This window comes from Procambarus clarkii, chromosome 84 (assembly GCF_040958095.1).
Source record: "Procambarus clarkii isolate CNS0578487 chromosome 84, FALCON_Pclarkii_2.0, whole genome shotgun sequence".
Lineage (NCBI taxonomy): Eukaryota > Metazoa > Arthropoda > Malacostraca > Decapoda > Cambaridae > Procambarus > Procambarus clarkii.
Genome location: NC_091233.1, coordinates 6,102,728 through 6,122,657, shown reverse-complemented (window position 1 = coordinate 6,122,657; position 19,930 = coordinate 6,102,728). Strand labels below are relative to the sequence as shown.

At 41.3% G+C, this 19,930-nt stretch overlaps 6 non-coding genes across 6 annotated transcripts; 3 read left to right on the top strand and 3 right to left on the bottom strand.

Moving 5' to 3' along the window:
- The first annotated feature begins 1,670 nt into the window (after positions 1-1,670).
- On the top strand, positions 1,671-1,742 carry TRNAC-GCA (transfer RNA cysteine (anticodon GCA)). Its single transcript has one exon. It is a non-coding gene; the product is annotated as a tRNA-Cys (tRNA).
- A 1,105-nt stretch (positions 1,743-2,847) lies between these two features.
- Positions 2,848-2,921, bottom strand: TRNAI-AAU (transfer RNA isoleucine (anticodon AAU)). Its single transcript has one exon. It is a non-coding gene; the product is annotated as a tRNA-Ile (tRNA).
- A 9,444-nt stretch (positions 2,922-12,365) lies between these two features.
- TRNAI-AAU (transfer RNA isoleucine (anticodon AAU)) lies at positions 12,366-12,439 on the bottom strand. Its single transcript has one exon. It is a non-coding gene; the product is annotated as a tRNA-Ile (tRNA).
- Positions 12,440-16,119: 3,680 nt separating this feature from the next.
- On the top strand, positions 16,120-16,193 carry TRNAI-AAU (transfer RNA isoleucine (anticodon AAU)). The gene has a single exon. It is a non-coding gene; the product is annotated as a tRNA-Ile (tRNA).
- Positions 16,194-16,717: 524 nt separating this feature from the next.
- Positions 16,718-16,789, top strand: TRNAC-GCA (transfer RNA cysteine (anticodon GCA)). The gene has a single exon. It is a non-coding gene; the product is annotated as a tRNA-Cys (tRNA).
- Positions 16,790-17,894: 1,105 nt separating this feature from the next.
- Positions 17,895-17,968, bottom strand: TRNAI-AAU (transfer RNA isoleucine (anticodon AAU)). Its single transcript has one exon. It is a non-coding gene; the product is annotated as a tRNA-Ile (tRNA).
- Positions 17,969-19,930: the final 1,962 nt, after the last annotated feature.

The following is a 19,930-nucleotide window of genomic DNA, read 5'->3' as shown; positions in this document are numbered from 1 at the left end:
CTCTCAGCCACAGCTCAGAATGGAAGCAAGTCGACGAAGAACTCTGTAGGGTAAGGCAGGTCCTAGTCAACAACGGCTTCTCCAATGGTTTCGTCGAAGAGCCGGTCGGCCGAGCGGACAGCACGCTGGACTTGTGATCCTGTAGTCCTGGGTTCGATCCCAGGCGCCGGCGAGAAACATTGGGCAGAGTTTCTTTCACCCTATGCCCCTGTTACCTAGCAGTAAATAGGTACCTGGGTGTTAGTCAGCTGTCACGGGCTGCTTCCTGGGGGTGGAGGCCTGGTCGAGGACCGGGCCGCGGGTGTTAGTCAGCTGTCACGGGCTGCTTCCTGGGGGTGGAGGCCTGGTCGAGGACCGGGCCGCGGGGACACTAAAAGCCCTGAAATCATCTCAAGAAGACATCATAAAAAGGAAAGTGAAACGCCATGCAACCTCTGAAGAGACAACTAACACAACACCTATACCCCCCTATTAGACTATTTTACAGGAACTTCTTTTCCACAGCTCATAAAATGGAGGAAAGGGTCCTGAAAGATATTGTTAATAGAAACGTTATCCCTACAGACAAAAATCAGAGGATACAACTGACGATTTACTATAAAAGCAGAAAAACGGCCAGCCTACTCATGAGAAACTCTCCAGACACAAAACAGAACGCTTTAAAAGAGACTAACGTCGTCTATGCCTTCAAATGCCCTCTTGGGGACTGTAAGCTCCAAAAAACCCAGTATATAGGCAAGACAACAACATCTCTTTCTAGGCGTTTAACGATACATAAGCAACAGGGCTCCATTAAGGAACATATAATCTCTTCCCACAACCAAACCATCGCCAGAGAAATCATAGTAAACAACACAGAAATCATCGATAGATACAGCGATAGCAGGCGGCTTGACGTTTGCGAGGCACTACACATCAAGAAGTTAACACCAGCAATCAACAGCCAATTAATGCACAACTATATTCTACCCACCTCAAGACTCCGCTCCAATATAGAAGCATCAAGAAATATGGACCAATAGGCTTTCTACAAACACTTCTATTCAATACCCATTGTTTCGTGTTCTGTCTTGTGTTGATGAAATTAATACCCTATTAATACCACCTCTTGTTCTGTCTTGTGTTGATGAAATTAATACCCTATTAATGCCACCTCACCCCATCCACCTCACTCAAATGTAGATATAAAATCGGAGATGCGTAAGTTCAATTCAGTTGTGTATTTATAAACTAAAGTCTTTGAAAATGTAATAAGTTTTACGAAACGCGCTCGTGTCGCGTCAGACTAGAAATAAAAATGAATTTTGGAGAATTGATTTTTGATTTACCTCCAACAGTGAAAAGAAATGTACGAAAGATTGAGAAAATTCGTGTTAGAATTATTAATCTTACTTTTTCGGTCATATTTAATAATATATGTCTACAGGAAAGACTGCTACCCAAACATACTAATATATATATATATATATATATATATATATATATATATATATATATATATATATATATATATATATATATATATATATATATATATATATATATATATATATATATATATATATATATATATATATATATATATATAAATATATATATATATATACATATATATAATAAATTTGTAACTATTATATGCGTTGAGCTCAACACACACACTACTCTACATAGGGGGTGTAGCTCAGTGGTAGAGCATTCGACTGCAGATCGAGAGGTCCCTGGTTCAATCCCGGGTGCCCCCTTGTTTTATGAAAACATTTAAATCAGAGTACTACAATTTCCACGTTATAGTTTACACTTCATGTACAATTGCTCTGGAATAACAATTACTGCATTGTAATTAACAGAAGCGCTGTTTGTACACTATTACAAAAAAAGTTAGAATTAGCGTAAATTATATATATATATTATTTTTAATTCTATTCTTTGGCCACAAAATTGATAAAGAATTACACAAGCAAGACGTGATTTCAAGAATTTAAAGTATCCAGCAACATAGCGCAACAGTAACACAAATACCAATGTGTCAATGATTGGGTATCCATCCACCCAACACGTTAAACTGTTGGTTTTTCTTAATGTGGAAAATGACTGAAAATGTTGCAGCAGAAAGCTTAATTATCTCAAATTCTCTCCCTATTTTTCTCATTACAAACTCTTAATAAGTTACAATCAAACTGTAACTTGCTTGTCTTTGAAGCCAGACACAGATATACGTTCTAGTCTTTTATTTTAAAGTTAATTAATGTGGCCACTTACTACAGATTACTTTTACTTTATTATTGTCACCAGGGATTAACCTATATATTTACTCATATAAGTTAGTGTTCTTCACTGCAGTTTATTTTCTTATATGTTTAATTAGCTCTTATTTACTCTACGTATTATCTTAATTATTAAAGTTATTTTCCCTATTCTGTTTTTCGCTCAACCTCAGAAATGTGCATACTTAACTAAAGGGGTCAGAGTCAAATTGTTGTGGTTCCCCTCACATGATTGAGATCCAAAGAACATAAAAATAAAGTTGATATTCTTGTCAAGCAAGCTTGCAGTAAATATAGACATGTTGCACATAATCTTGCACTATCAAATATAAAAAGTGTCATTATAGACAAGAAATCTCAGACGAAACCAAAGCAAGCTGCAGTGGAGTGTGAACAGGAACCACCTTACGGTTACCTTGCAATGATTTCGGGGCTCAACGTCTCGGCGGCCCGGTCCCCAACCAGGCCTTATGGTTGCTAGAGTAGTGAACCAGAATGTTTGACGCGGCTACTGCTTGCAGCCTGACGTATGACTCACAGCCTGGTTAATCAGGTAAAACAACACTTCCTTGAGAAAACCTTCTGGCCTGTATGGGGATCGAACCCACGACATCCGCGTTATTAGCACGGCGCTCTAACCAACTGAGCTAACAGGCCGTTAGGTTTAGAAAACAAGCCGATATTATATATATAAAAAATAAATGTATCAAACAAAACACTTGTATGAGCCATGTAACAAAATCAGTACACTGCCAGATGTGGTCCCACTGACAGTCACCTTGTATGGAGATCTAGACAAAATGAAATATAAAGTGTGTGTGGATCAAGTCGAACACCAATAGACTAACAGTGTTTTTCATTTTTTTTAATAGTCATGGTCGCCTTCCATGCTCTTATCTAAAACCACTGTGAGTTTGAGGGTTCATATTAGCTAACAAACATCAATTTTAAATTGGACTGTTTACTCAGCAAACACTTTTCCATAAACTGTGTTCTTTTTGTCTATTGTAAACACAAGTATTGTCTAAGCACTTGTATTGCTTGTCTAATGATGAAATGTAAATCTAACGTTCAAATAATACCTTGTGTTTGAATAAAAGAGTAGCCAAATGTCCTGGAGTGTTCTAAGTGTGTATGAGTATGAGTACTAGTATATATAACATTAATAATTGTGTAATTAGCGTCAAAAGACTGTTATTTGCTTAGCTAAACGAACTAAGGGGTTCAGTTCCTGAACCAATTATGTGCCTCTGTAACCCTTTACTCCACCGCCCATGGGATGGGTATGGGGTTCATAATAAAGACAGAAATTGAATTTAATTGTGCTCTATGTTTAAGGCATTAAATTTAAGTCACTTCAATTCTTTAAGAGTTGGTAGACTTTGCCATCTCTAAGCTTTACGGTCATTACTTTCTCTTGCACATAAAATTTACTTTAGAGCCCATTAACACCGATGGATCACTGATTCAGTTAAACGGAGGGCGAGAAGTGCTGTTATTGTTTACCAGCCCGATGGTAGCACAACTGAAAAGAATATAAAAGTCAGTAACTGAGTTGTTGCCTGGAGCTGCCTGAGAGAGGATGCTGTTTGGCGTGTCGGCGCCATGGGGACCCCCCCACCCCCCTTCTCCACTGTTCGCTGGACGGAGACCGTTGGTTTGGAGTTTTCAGGACGTGCTTCATACCTTGCTCTTGATGTTATGTTGTTGGACATGTTACGTGTTCGTGTGGACGAGGTGTACGGGCTCCAGCTCCTGACGACCCACTGAGCAGTAGTGAAGTTTAACTCCGCGGCGGTGTACAAGGAGTTAGTAGCCTGAAATGATAGACAAACGTTGACCCTCCCTGGGGACGGCGGTACGGTCGCCATTTCCGACCGCTGCTGCTCTGTTACCTATGTTGCATTGCATAGTGTGCCCTTTGAGTTTTCGGAGGCCCTGCTTGGGAGATACTTTGGCCAATATGGTACGGTCAATACAAGTCATCTCTGTTAACAATAACTCAAACTCTTATATTACATCACACTTCACTCCTAGCAAGTATTCAGTGAGTAATCCTCATTTAAGATCAAACGGACCACTAATTACATCCCCATTGAGTTACGTTAACTAAGCCTACCCTAACTTGGTAGCTTCTCAACAGTCTGTGTCAAAAAATTACTAGTGAGTGTTAATTACCCTAATTAACTCCGAGCAATTAATTAACTGTCACCAGGACCGATAATTAATCATCCATAAATACGTCTCACTCCGCACTGCCTAAGCAGGTCTCATCAAACACTGTGAATTCACGGGAAAGGAGTTAATTACCCCTAATTAACATGTGTGTAATTAATCCACTGTCCTCAGACAGGATATGATTAATGCAACGATTTATGCTAGCTCCATGACCTCGTTTTACCAAGTCATCTGAGCCCTCCAGACGTAAATTACTCCATTAATTAACATGAGCCACTAATTGCTATACCCCAGAAAGGTAATTAGTCTCGAGCAAATTACGTTAACACAAATACTGACAGATCCTCTCCCACTACGTGAATTCATGATGAGAAGGCTAATTACATAATTAGCTAGAGTGGTCAATTAATTGTCACACGGAAAATTAATTGCTCCCGAGATGTATCTCACTCAAGCTCAACGCTGTTCTCTCACATAACAGCCCTCATTCACTCCACAATAAGTGTGCACCCCTTATCCAGTTAATTACCCCTTACTTAATTAATTCACTGAATCCTTAAGTCCTCAACACAACTTAAAGAAACAAAGTAACCCAAGTGTTACATAGGTCACACTACAATGGCATGCAACAACACAAATGCACTGCCCACATACGGTTGCGGCTACTGCAACTCGTTAATTACTGTGCCCACACAATAATGACACACGGTTGTGCAACAACAAGAGTATACCAATATTACTGCCCCCCTTTTCTTGCAACCGTTGCAAAGGACTACTGTGAGCACACACTTACCTCAGCAAGGCAATTAACCAATCAACTGCCTGCTCTCATTAAGTACTGTGAATTCCCCTGAATAATTCTAGAGGTCCCTTAAACCCTCAACACAGCTCCCATGGCAGCAATATCGTATAAACTGATAACAACACTGCACAAACCTGCAACATAATGATGCTGTCAGCATACCCCACATGCTAATGACATCATTAGGCAATCAGTCAGCAATCACATCTACTGACTCACCACACAACACAGTACATAAAACATGCAAATGAACACATAGAAATGGCATTCACATAATCAATGAAAATTATATCATCAGGTAAATGTATGTCTAACTACACAGACCTCAGGATACCCACTGACATCCCTGCAACCTGGCCTGCCTACCTCTAATGATACAATTTAGATGCAGTACTCTATGGCATTAATCAAGTCTGAACGACTATATAGAATCGACAGGCTGGATCACTTATATGGTAAATCTCTACACTGACCGGTTACATACTCGAGTCAGTCTACACACACATATATATATATATATATATATATATATATATATATATATATATATATATATATATATATATATATATATATATATATATATATATATATATATATATATATATATATATATATATATATATATATATATATATATATATATATATGCGAACAAGCCTGAATGGTCCCCAGGACAATATGCAACTGAAAACTCACACCCTTATATATATATATATATATATATATATATATATATATATATATATATATATATATATATATATATATATATATATATATATATATATATATATATATATATATATATATATATATATATATAACTACAGTGTGGTCGTGTACAACATCTATCTCCAGGTACCGCCCTAGTTAGTTATATATATATATATATATATATATATATATATATATATATATATATATATATATATATATATATATATATATATATATATATAACTACAGTGTGGTCGTGTACAACATCTATCTCCAGGTACCGCCCTAGCAGTCACCTGGACGTGCCACTGACAGCTGTCTCTCAGCTGCTTCCCTAGCCTGGCAGGGCTATGGGACAACACAGCTTTACCGTGAATTTTCCCTAATACTGAGACACTGTTACACTGGCTATTGTACTCACGTTTTCCTCACATTTCACTCATTTCCCAGGTCACTACCTCTCGGGCTGTCAACACTTAGCTTGTTCCTCAAGCGTCGACAAGATGTGGCCCTAGGCTGTCCCGGGAATGTGGCCAAGTGGCCCAAGGAGGTGGCCAAGGCATGTGGCCACCGCGTGGCCCACAGCGCCCCTCCTGAGCTGAGAGGGGGGGTAGTCGGCGCGCGGCCAGGCAGGGTGGCCGGGCCATGCGGCGGGGTGGCCTGGGGGTGGCCCCCAGGCATACACACGTGGATGGGGAATCACCAACAACTCCAGCAAACCAGAGCCTGCCTTGCTCTACACTGGGGTGACAATGGCCAGCGGCGTCCCCACACTGAAGCCGCCTGGCAGAATTCAAAGTCCAACATGGACCTGTAATTTCACCACAATTACACTAGGAGGCCCTGTCCGTATTCTGCTAATTGTCCATCAACACTAGACAGGTTATTTGAACCACCTGTTACACCATGAGGCTCTGCCAGCTGCCTCATGGGTGCCCACTGTCTCTGACGCTATTTTACTGGTCCTTCCGTACCTCATCGGCCCCAAATTTCACGAAAATTGGGTCTAGACACAACCCGGGATGGCAGGAGTGCCATCCCTGCTGGACAACACGGTACCGTCCGCGATTAACGGGGGTGGAGGGGGAAAACTCCCCCCTTCACCCAGCCATGTCCTCGTCCACCTGCTACCCTGCTCAAACTGACGATTTCGCGGGCTAAGGAAACTCAAAATGCCCATACCTCCTCCCCTACTTTGTCTTGACCAATCAGCACGAAGCCTGCACTGTTCCCTCGTGCCGCTACCAATCACAGCTGTTCGCGCCAAACACAGCTCGGAGCAGACATGCCTACCCCAATCACAGGCCTCACTCACCCTCAGGCGTCCCGTGACGTCACAAGGAGGGGGAGGCCTAAGACAGTGGCGCACTGTCTCTCATGGTGGGGGGGGGGGGGCAATTGTCACCCCACTTTGCCCCCACCTCTAACGGTTTGAGTCAAGTACCTTACATACCACTTCACTCTCACCTCCTCATCCTATTTCACAGAAACAGGAAAATCTCTGTAATTCTCTCTACAGAGCAATCACAGACTTCTGACTACTCACAAATGATAATCCTTAACATAAGCCTGCATTCAACACCCCACAAGTATATGTTAGTTTGAAAGCTCCAGTTTCTAGAGTCCCTAGAGCGACTAGCCTAATCTAGAAACTAGGAAAACTAGCTAAGGGAATCGAGATTCACTCACAATGTTATTATTATTCACAAAGTACAAAAATAAACACTCCACGCTTGGGACAACTCCACACAAGCATAAGTGTATGAATATATAATATTTCCAGACCTTCTACTAGTAACGCTTCACTCAGTAACCAGGACACACAAACACGTAGCTCCCTTAATTATACCACTGAAAATCTTATTAACTGTTAAAGTGGATTTTTCCAGTGGCAGCAAACACTCGCCAGCAGACTCATGTGATGTCTGCTGTATTAAACAAGTTATAAACTGTGTCAACTGCACTTATATGCGAGGCAGTCCCTGACAGCTGTCACTATCTGTTAGCGTTTACTATGTTTCCCTTCACAAGGTTGACCTAGACGGTAGAGCGACGGTCTCGCTTCATGCAGGTCGGCGTTCAATCCCCTACCGACCGTCCAAGTGATTGGGCACCATTCCTTTCCCCCTCGTCCCATCCCATATCCTTATTCTGATCCTTTCCAAGTGCTATATAGTCGTAATGGCTTGGCGTTTTCTCTCGACAATTACCTTCCATTCACAAGGGGCGCCTGGTGGCTGAGTGGACAGCACTCAGGACTCGTAATCCTGGGGACCTGGGTTCGATCCCCGACGATGACGGAAAACAAATGGGCAGAGTTTCTTTCACCCTTCCTTACACAAGTTTCTAAAGGCAGTCCTTATGTTGGCCAGTCTAGCATATGCCGCTGATGATATCCTTTTGATGTGGGCCTCTGGGGACAGGTTCGGTGTGATATCAACCCCCCAGATCTTTTTCTCTATTTGACTCTTGCAGGATTTCACTTCCCAGATGGTACCTTGTGTTCAGCCTCCTGCTCCCTTCGCCTAATTTCAATACTTTACACTTTCCAGAGTTGAACTTAAACAGCCATTTTCAAGCCCATTTCTCCAGTTTGTCCAGGTCATCCTGTAGTCTCTGTCTATCTTCATCTGTCTTGATTCTTCTCATATATTTTGCATCATCTGCAAACATTGAGAGGAATGAGTCTATACCCTCTGGAAGATTATTTACATATATTAGAAACAGGATGGGTCCAAGTACAGAGCCCTGTAGGACTCCGCTGGTGACATCTCGCCACTTTGATGTCTCTCCCTTTACAGTTACTCACAGTTTCCTGTTGCTTAGATTCTCCCTTATCCACTAGAGCATCTTACCTTTTACTACTGCCTGTTGCTCCAACTTTTGTAACAGCCTTTTATGGGGTACTGTGTCAAAGGTTTTCTGACAGTCCAAGAAAATTCAGTTTGCCCACCCTTCTCTTTCTTGCTTGGTCATAGAATTCTATTAAACCTATGAGCCTATTTCTCACGATCATTAATAGGGTATTAATTTCATCAACACATGATGAATACTTGATATATGTTTATATCAAGGAAATACATCCGAGATAATGTGGTGAAACACGAAAACGTTCGGAATTTTTGTTTCATTTTCCTAGTGGATACTTACGTAAAATCGAATCACGTGTTTGCGATTATTCTTTTGGGCTCTTTATATATATACATATATATATTTCATGTTGATGAAATTAATACCCTATTAATCCCACCTCACCCCATCCACCTCACTCAAGTGTAGATATAAAATCGGAGATGCGTAAGTTCTATTCAGTTGTGTATTTGTAAACTAAAGTCTTTGAAAATGTAATAAGTTTTATGAAACGCGCTCGTGTCGCGTCAGACTAGAAATAAAAATGAATTTTGGAGAATTGATTTTTGATTTACCTCCAACAGTAAAAAGAAATGTACGAAAGATTGAGAAAATTCGTGATAGAATTATTAATCTTACTTTTTCGGTCATATTTAATAATATATATATATATATACATTCGATGGTTACAAGATATACATGGGTTGATACAAAAATAATAATGCAAAAAGGTGCTTAAAGGTTATGGATCTCTTGAAAAACACAACAATGGGAAACATTGATGAATGTCACAGACGGGTTCGATCATTGTTGCAAGTCAAACACTTCTTCGAATTCCTCTGAAGTTGGACTAGTGCCCAAGACGCAACAGGCATTTCCCCTCTGAATCGCAACACTGAGGCGCTGGAACAAGAAACTTTTTGCTGTCTGGTCTTTTGTAGCGCTGATCAATTTGTCCCCCAATTCCTTCAGGAACTTCAATGCACATTTTCCCCACGAACCGAGGGTCTCCGAGCCGATCGGAACAAAGCTGTAGCAGTGTGCTAGACCTCTGTATTTAATAATTTTCTGCGATTACCTGAAAGAAGCAGCACCACCGCTTTCACGTGTGCTGTAGTGGAGGTAGGTACTGGCCAGTGTAGCAGCACACGTGTAGTCCCACACCACCTGCTTACCATCCTTCCAAGGTAGCAAGGTGACCCCATCAGGGCGCTTCTGAGGGTCGTTAGGTCTGGATAAGTGTGGTTCTCTTTGTGCCGGGCAGCGGGCTGTGGCGAGGCTCCTCTTGATGATGTCGTTGACTTCTTCATGTCTTGCGATTTTACCCTGTGATTTACGACATACCAGACCATGACGACCATATTGGTCTGCCATCGCAGTTCCGCAGATGCACCTATGTTCGGTGAGGATCGGGGCGGCAAGGCGAAGGGCAACTCCAATGCGGAGAGCGTCATGACTGAGGCGAGTTCCCAGGGCTGCATTGGGCACAGCAAATAAAAAATCCCCGGCGTGGGGTGCTGTTACCGCTAGGAGGCGGCCTTTGTTTTCAGCATCAGCGTTGTCAATCATTGCTGTGACAGTCTTTTCCATTATGGGGCTATCCCAGTGGGCCTGCTTGTGGTCTTTTGGGACTTGTGGTCGGGGTTGAGGGTGTGCAATGGTGTCCCATTGTCTGGCTGCTTCGATGAACGTTTGATCATGAGTTCCCGCGGTCTCTCTCATACGCTCTGGTAGGATCTGCCCTACCAATTCGTTGGCTGCTGTACATGAGGATAAGAATGCTGGAAGTGCTACCTCAGTTGCGTTTCGTATGCCTATCCCTCCAAATCTCACTGGTAGTGTTGCTTGGTCCCACTGACTGTCATCTAAATCTAGGTTGAGCGCCTTCCTGAATATTGACCTGAGGAGCTCATCATATTGATTTAGAAGTGGGTTGCCAAAAGTTGGTGCACACCTTAAGAAGTATGTTAGCCTGGGCAAGGTAAGGCACTTTGTGAGAAGGTAGAGGGCATCGTGGGAGTCCAAGTCCCCAATTCTCTCTTCCATCCTCTTTAGGTCTCTAAACTTTTCGTCAAGGACTGCAGCAATGGCATTGTGGCCCAGAGGTGCTCCGAGTAGTGTGCTGTCGGTAGGTTTAACGACTGAGGCTTCTGGTAGAACTGATTTCACTGCTCTAATGATTACTTCACTAGATGCAATAATTTCGCACTTGGAGGGGTTAAGAACGAGACCCATGGACTCCCCCCGTGTCTTCACCAGCTGTAGGTCTTCTAGCAGGGAATCTTGTGTGCCTGCCAGAGTGCCATCATCCAGGAACCAGATGTTGAGCTCGCTGGACAGTCTGGTTGTAATTTCTCGAACCGCTATGCAAAAGAGGAACGGTGCAAGTGGGTCACCCTGTTGAATTCCCTCTGCTGAGGTGACTTCATGTTTGCCAAACAGGAGGGTTGAGTCTTTGCTGTAGCCTGCTGACACAAACGGGAGAATGCTTGGGCAATGTTCCTGGACTGCAGTGAGGATTGCTTCCCTTTTGACCGAGTTGAAAGCGTTTTTAAAATCTAATTTTACTACTGCCTGGTCTTCAGTAAGAGAGCTAATGTTGGCTCGTGCAGCATGAGCCGCTGCTTCGCAGCCTTGGGGGACTCCAAACCCCAGCTGGTTGGGTTGCAGCATGGTGGCTGCTTCCGTTCGGATACTTCTGACAGCAGCCCTTGCAACTAGGCGGCGAAGGGTATTACCAACGGCAATGGGTCTGATCCCTCCCCCCTTCTTTTTAAGGGCACATAGGGAAGCACCAAAGAAGAATGGTTTGATTTCATCAGGGATTAACAAGGCGAGGCAGTTGTTGACAAACGATGTGATTTCTGTCAGGAGCGCTTCTGCAGCTGGGCCAAGAACAGGGTTCACCATTTCCTTCACATGTTGAGGTCTTACCCCTGTGTAGCCTCCTGAGGAGCCCGGGGGAAATGAAACGATAGCTTTATAAACCTCTGACTCCCGAAGGACGAGAGGTTCCTGGTTAGGGGCGAGCCTGACCTGTGGGGGAGGTTCACCTACGGCCCTGAGCGGCCCTGATATATATATATATATATATATATATATATATATATATATATATATATATATATATATATATATATATATATATATATATATATATATATATATATATATATATATATATATATATATATATATATATATATATATATATATATATATATATGTATTGGAAGCGTTATTATGTCAGATATTTATTTATTTACCATTTAACAAAATGTAAATTCATTTTATATACACCGCTGAACGAGATGCGTACACTCCTCTGTGTATTTATGTCTTGTGTCCTTGGACAATTCTAAGCTCTGGTAAATTTTATGATGATAAATATTCTTAAATATTTTAATGTTACAAACTTTCTAATTCTTGAGTGATGCTATATAACGTCATAAACTAGAGTTACTTATGGGAATGAATTATAGTAGTTAAAAAATGTGAAATATTACTGTTACTATTTAGGTACAAAATGACATTTCACAGAGAAAGCCTCCTGACCCGTATGGGGATCAAACCCACGACATCCGCGTTATTAGCATGGCGCTCTAACCAACTGAGCTAACAGGCCGATATGTAAATTTACTCGGGTGCTCAATAAGTTTAAAGTAACTTAGTTTGATATTCGAAAATGCTTTAGATAAATAATTTATAACCATTTACATAAATACATTTTTCTATACATATGTTTATATCAAGGAAATACATACGAGATAATGTGGTGAAACACGAAAACGTTCGGAATTTTTGTTTCATTTTCCTAGTGGATACTTACGTAAAATCGAATCACGTGTTTGCGATTATTCTTTTGGGCTCTTTATATATATGCATATATATATATGTGTACATATATATATATATATATATATATATATATATATATATATATATATATATATATATATATATATATATATATATATTAGTATATTTTGGTAGCAGTCTTTCCTGTAGACATATATTATTAAATATGACCGAAAAAGTAAGATTAATAATTCTAACACGAATTTTCTCAATCTTTCGTACATTTCTTTTCACTGTTGGAGGTAATTCAAAAATCAATTCTCCAAAATTCATTTTTATTTCTAGTCTGACGCGACACTTGAGCGCGTTTCGTAAAACTTATTACATTTTCAAAGACTTTAGTTAACACATACATAACTGAATAGAACTTACTGAATAGAATAGAACATCTCCGATTTTGTTTATATCTACACTTGAGTGAGGTGGATGGGGTGAGGTGGTATTTAATAAGGTATTAATTTCATCAACACAAGCCAGAACATGAAACAATGGGTACTGAATAGAAGTGATTGTAGAAAGCCTATTGGTCCATATTTCTTGATGCTTCTATATTGGAGCGGAGTCTTGAGGTGGGTAGAATATAGTTGTGCATTAATTGGCTGTTGATTGCTGGTGTTGACTTCTTGATGTGTAATGCCTCGCAAACATCAAGCCGCCTGCTATCGCTGTATCTATCGATGATTTCTGTGTTGTTTACTAGGATTTCTCTGGCGATGGTTTGGTTGTGGGAAGAGATTATATGTTCCTTAATGGAGCCCTGTTGCTTATGCATCGTTAAACGCCTAGAAAGAGATGTTGTTGTCTTGCCTATATACTGGGTTTTTTGGAGCTTACAGTCCCCAAGAGGGCATTTGAAGGCATAGACGACGTTAGTCTCTTTTAAAGCGTTCTGTTTTGTGTCTGGAGAGTTTCTCATGAGTAGGCTGGCCGTTTTTCTGGTTTTATAGTGAATCGTCAGTTGTATCCTCTGATTTTTGTCTGTAGGGATAACGTTTCTATTAACAAAATCTTTCAGGACCCTTTCCTCCGTTTTATGAGCTGTGGAAAAGAAGTTCCTGTAAAATAGTCTAATAGGGGGTATAGGTGTTGTGTTGGTTGTCTCTTCAGAGGTTGCATTGCGTTTCACTTTCCTTCTTATGATGTCTTCGACGAAACCATTGGAGAAGCCGTTGTTGACTAGGACCTGCCTTACCCTACAGAGTTCATCGTCGACTTGCTTCCATTCTGAGCTGTGGCTGAGAGCTCGGTCGACATATGCGTTAACAACACTCCTCTTGTACCTATCTGGGCAGTCGCTTTTGACATTTAGGCACATTCCTATGTTCGTTTCCTTAGTGTAGACTGCAGTGTGGAAACATCCGCTCTTTTCCATGACTGTTACATCTAGAAAGGGCAGCTTCCCATCCTTTTCCATCTCGTAAGTGAAACGCAGCACGGAACTCCACTCAAATGCCTCCTTCAGCTCCTGCAGATGTCTGACATCAGGTACCTGTGTAAAAATGTCGTCAACATACCTGCAGTATATGGCCGGTCCTCGAGACACAAAAGAAGGTCACTACCAAAGATACCTTACAACCAGAACTTATTGCGGAAGGAGGAAAGAATCGAGGCAATTACAGAAGCACCATACTGTCCCCCGAGCTCAAAGCGGCAGCTAAAAGCCTTCGTGAGAACAAGGAGATAGTTGTCAGGAGAGGTGACAAGTCGCCAATATATGTCATTCTTAAAAAAGACGAATATCTGGCGAAAATGAACCTCATACTCTCTGACCAAACTAAATTCCAAAGGGTAACGAAGGACACTACAGCCGAATTGAAAGCAAAGGTCAACACACTAATCGAAACTGTGAACGCCAAGAAATCAGGACTCCACCTGCCAAAGATTATTGGGGAATATAAACCCGGATATGCGTATGGAAATGTCAAGACACACAAGCCTGGAAACCCACTTCGGCCAATCATTAGCCAGATACCCACACCAACGTACAGACTAGCGAAGCGACTCAACGGCCTGCTGACTCCTTATGTCCCTTGCGCCTTCAGCCTGAAGTCGCCAAAGGAATTTGTTGACTTACTGCGGGGCACACGGGCCAAAGGAATAAGAGCCTCGTTGGACGTAGAATCGCTGTTCACCAACGTACCAGTGGACGAGACAATCGGGATGATAGCCGACAGAGTGTATCGTGATCCAGCCTGTACTCCTCTTGACATACCAGAAAATATCCTAAGGAAACTACTCCAAGCTTGTACTAAAGAGGCACCCTTCTTGAGCCTGGATGGGCACATGTATAAGCAAGTAGATGGGGTCGCCATGGGTTCTCCCCTAGGTGTCCTGTTTGCAAACTTCTACATGGGTACCATCGAGCAAAAAGTCTTAGTCGACATGAACTTGAAACCGGCCATATACTGCAGGTATGTTGACGACATTTTTACACAGGTACCTGATGTCAGACATCTGCAGGAGCTGAAGGAGGCATTTGAGCGGAGTTCCGTGCTGCATTTCACTTACGAGATGGAAAGGATGGTAAACTGCCCTTTCTAGATGTAACAGTTATGGAAAAGAGCGGAGGTTTCCACACTGCAGTCTACACTAAGGAAACGAACATAGGAATGTGCCTAAATGCCAAAAGTGACTGCCCAGATAGGTACAAGAGGAGTGTTGTTAACGCATATGTCGACCATGCTCTCAGCCACAGCTCAGAATGGAAGCAAGTCGACGATGAACTCTGTAGGGTAAGGCAGGTCCTAGTCAACAACGGCTTCTCCAATGGTTTCGTCGAAGACATCATAAGAAGGAAAGTGAAACGCCATGCAACCTCTGAAGAGACAACCAACACAATACCTATACCTCCTATTAGACTATTTTACAGGAACTTCTTTTCCACAGCTCATAAAACGGAGGAAATGGTCCTGAAAGATATTGTTAATAGAAACGTTATCCCTACAGACAAAAATCAGAGGATACAACTGACGATTTACTATAAAACCAGAAAAACGGCCAGCCTACACATGAGAAACTCTCCAGACACAAAACAGAACGCTTTAAAAGAGACCAACGTCGTCTATGCCTTCAAATGCCCCCTTGGGGACTGTAAGCTCCAAAAAAACCAGTATATAGGCAAGACAACAACATCTCTTTCTAGGCGTTTATCGATGCATAAGCAACAGGGCTCCATTAAGGAACATATAATCTCTTCCCACAACCAAACCATCGCCAGAGAAATCCTAGTAAACAACACAGAAATCATGAAAATTACAGGAAAATGAAACAAAAATTCCGAACGTTTTCGTGTTTCACCACATTATCTCGGATGTATTTCCTTCATATAAACATATGTATAGAAAAATGTATTTATGTAAATGGTTATAAATTATTTATCTAAAGCATTTTCGAATATCAAATTAAGTTACTTTAAACTTATTGACCAACCGAGTAAATTTACATATCGGCCTGTTATCTCAGTTGGTTAGAGCGCCATGCTAATAACGCGGATGTCGTGGGTTCGATCCCCATATGGGTCAGGAGGTTTTCTCTGTGGAATGTCATTTTGTACCTAAATACTAACAGAAATATTTCACATTTTTTAACTACTTTAATTCATTCCCATAAGTAACTCTAGTTTATGACGTTATATAGCATCACTCAAGAATTAGAAAGTTTGTAACATTAAAATATTTAAGAATATTTATCATCATAAAATTTACCAGAGCTTAGAATTGTCCAAGGACACAAGACATAAATACACTGAGAAGTGTACGCATCTCGTTAAGCGATGTATATAAAATGAATTTACATTTTGTTAAATGGTAAAATAAATAAATATCTGCCATAATAACGCTTCCAATACATATATATATTATATATATATATATATATATATATATATATATATATATATATATATATATATATATTTATATATATATATATATATATATATATATATATATATATATATATATATATATATATATATATATATATAATAATAATAAATTTGTAACTATTATATGCGTTGAGCTCAACACACACACTACTCTACATAGGGGGTGTAGCTCAGTGGTAGAGCATTCGACTGCAGATCGAGAGGTCCCTGGTTCAATCCCGGGTGCCCCCTTGTTTTATGAAAACATTTAAATCAGAGTACTACAATTTCCACGTTATAGTTTACACTTCATGTACAATTGCACTGGAATAACAATTACTGCATTGTAATTAACAGAAGCGCTGTTTGTACACTATTACAAAAAAAGTTAAAATTAGCGTAAATTATATATATATATTATTTTAAATTGTATTCTTTGGCCACAAAATTGATACAGAATTACACAAGCAAGACGTGATTTCAAGAATCTAAAGTATCCAGCAACATAGCGCAACAGTAACACAAATACCAATGTGTCAATGATTGGGTATCCATCCACCCAACACGTTAAACTGTTGGTTTTTCTTAATGTGGAAAATGACTGAAAATGTTGCAGCAGAAAGCTTAATTATCTCAAATTCTCTCCCTATTTTTCTCATTACAAACTCTTAATAAGTTACAATCAAACTGTAACTTGCTTGTCTTTGAAGCTAGACACAGATATACGTTCTAGTCTTTTATTTTAAAGCTCATTAATGTGGCCACTTACTACAGATTACTTTTACTTTATTATTGTCACCAGGGATTAACTTATATATTTACTCATATAAGTTAGTGTTCTTCACTGCAGTTTATTTTATTATATGTTTAATTAGCTCTTATTTACTCTACGTATTATCTTAATTATTAAAATTATTTTCCCTATTCTGTTTTTCGCTCAACCTCAGAAATGTGCATACTTAACTAAAGGGGTCAGAGTCAAATTGTTGTGGTTCCCCTCACATGATTGAGATCCAAAGAACATAAAAATAAAGTTGATATTCTTGTCAAGCAAGCTTGCAGTAAATATAGACATGTTGCACATAATCTTGCACTATCAAATATAAAAAGTGTCATTATAGACAAGAAATCTCAGACGAAACCAAAGCAAGCTGCAGTGGAGTGTTAAAAGGAACCACCTTACGGTTACCTTGCAATGATTTCGGGGCTCAACGTCCCGGCGGCCCGGTCCCCAACCAGGCCTCATGGTTGCTAGAGTAGTGAACCAGAATGTTTGACGCGGCTACTGCTTGCAGCCTGACGTATGACTCACAGCCTGGTTAATCAGGTAAAACAACACTTCCTTGAGAAAACCTTCTGGCCTGTATGGGGATCGAACCCACGACATCCGCGTTATTAGCACGGCGCTCTAACCAACTGAGCTAACAGGCCGATAGGTTTAGAAAACAAGCCGATATTATATATATATAAAATAAATGTATCAAACAAAACACTTGTATGAGCCAAGTAACAAAATCAGTACACTGCCAGATGTGGTCCCACTGACAGTCACCTTGTATGGAGATCTAGACAAAATGAAATATAAAGTGTGTGTGGATCAAGTCGAACACCAATAGACTAACAGTGTTTTTCATTTTTTTTAATAGTCATGGTCGCCTTCCATGCCCTATCTATAACCACTGTGAGTTTGAGGGTTCATATTAGCTAACAAACATCAATTTTAAATTGGACTGTTTACTCAAACACTTTTCCATAAACTGTGTTCTTTTTGTTTATTGTAAACACAAGTATTGTCTAAGCACTTGTATTGCTTGTCTAATGATGAAATGTAAATCTAACGCTCAAATAATACCTTGTGTTTGAATAAAAGAGTAGCCAAATGTCCTGGAGTGTTCTAAGTGTGTATGAGTATGAGTACGAGTATATATAACATTAATAATTGTGTAACTAGCGTCAAAAGACTGTTATTTGCTTAGCTAAACGAACTAAAGGGTTCAGTTCCTGAACCAATTATGTGCCTCTGTAACCCTTTACTCCACCGCCCATGGGATGGGTATGGGGTGCATAATAAAGAAATTGAATTGAATTGTGCTCTAAGTTTGAGGCTTTAAATTTAAGTCACTAATTCTTTAAGAGTTGCTAGACTTTGACATCTCATAGCTTTGCGGTCATTACATTCTCTTGCACATAAAATTTACTTTAGAGCCCATTAACACCGATGGATCACTGATTCAGTTAAACGGAGGGTGAGAAGTACTGTTATTGTTTACCAGCCCGATGGTAGCACAACTGAAATGAATGTAAAAGTCAATAACTGAGTTGTTGCCTGGAGCTGCCTGACGGAGGATGCTGTTTAGCGTGTCGGCGCCATGGGGACCCCCTTCCCTTCTCCCTGTTCGCCGGACGGAGACCGCTGATTTGGAGTTTTCAGGACGTGCTTCATACCTTGCTCTTGAGGTTGTGTTGTTGGACATGTTACGTGTTCGTGTGGACGAGGTGTACGGGCTCCAGCTCCTGACGACCCACCGAGCAGTAGTGAAGTTTAACTCCGCGGCGGTGTACAAGGAGTTCGTAGCCTGCTATGATGGACGAACATTGACCCTCCCTGGGGACGGCGGTACGGTCGCCATTTCCGACCGCTGCGGCTCTGTTACCTATGTTGCATTGCATAGTGTGCCCTTCGAGTTTTCGGAGGCCCTGCTTAGGAGATACTTTGGTCAATATGGTACAGTGGTATCCCTCCGTATGAACTCCGTCTCTTCCGGCAGGTGGCGTGGGGTCTCTTATGGTAAACGCACTCTCGCCTTGAGACTCAAGTCCCTGGTTCCCTCCACGGTTACCTTGCTTGGGTACACTCTGCGTGCATTCTATGCAGGGCAGCCACGCTTCTGTTTTCGTTGTGGCCTTGAGGGGCACCTGGCAGCCGCTTGCACTGGGGTCGCGGCTGCACCTGTTAATTAATCTGTTCCGAGAAGAGGATTTTCCCCCGTTAGTGGCGCAGGACCTGTCGTCTCGTGATGGAGTGGGTGGGGAGGTTTCCCCGCCGCCTGCTGACCCGGTGGTGGTTCTGCATTCCTCGGCTGCTGGCCCGGCATGTGTCGATGGTGGTGTACACAACGAGGTGGTGGTGTGTGCGGCTCCGTCCCCGCAGTCTGTCTCTTTACTTCCGACAACTTCTGCACCTGTTTCCGCCTCTGCGCCTCTGTCGCCTTCGACGTCGCTGCAGGCTCCCTCATCTGTGTTGATCCCTTCCCCCTTCCCCGGCCACACCTGTTCCTTCTCCTGTCTCCTCTGTGGGTGGCGGTCTCGTCCCCCCGTGTCGTTGAGGCTGACATTCTGTGGGGTCGTGCTCCCCCGGTTGGGGGGCAGTCTGCCGCCGGCTCTTCTCGGGTG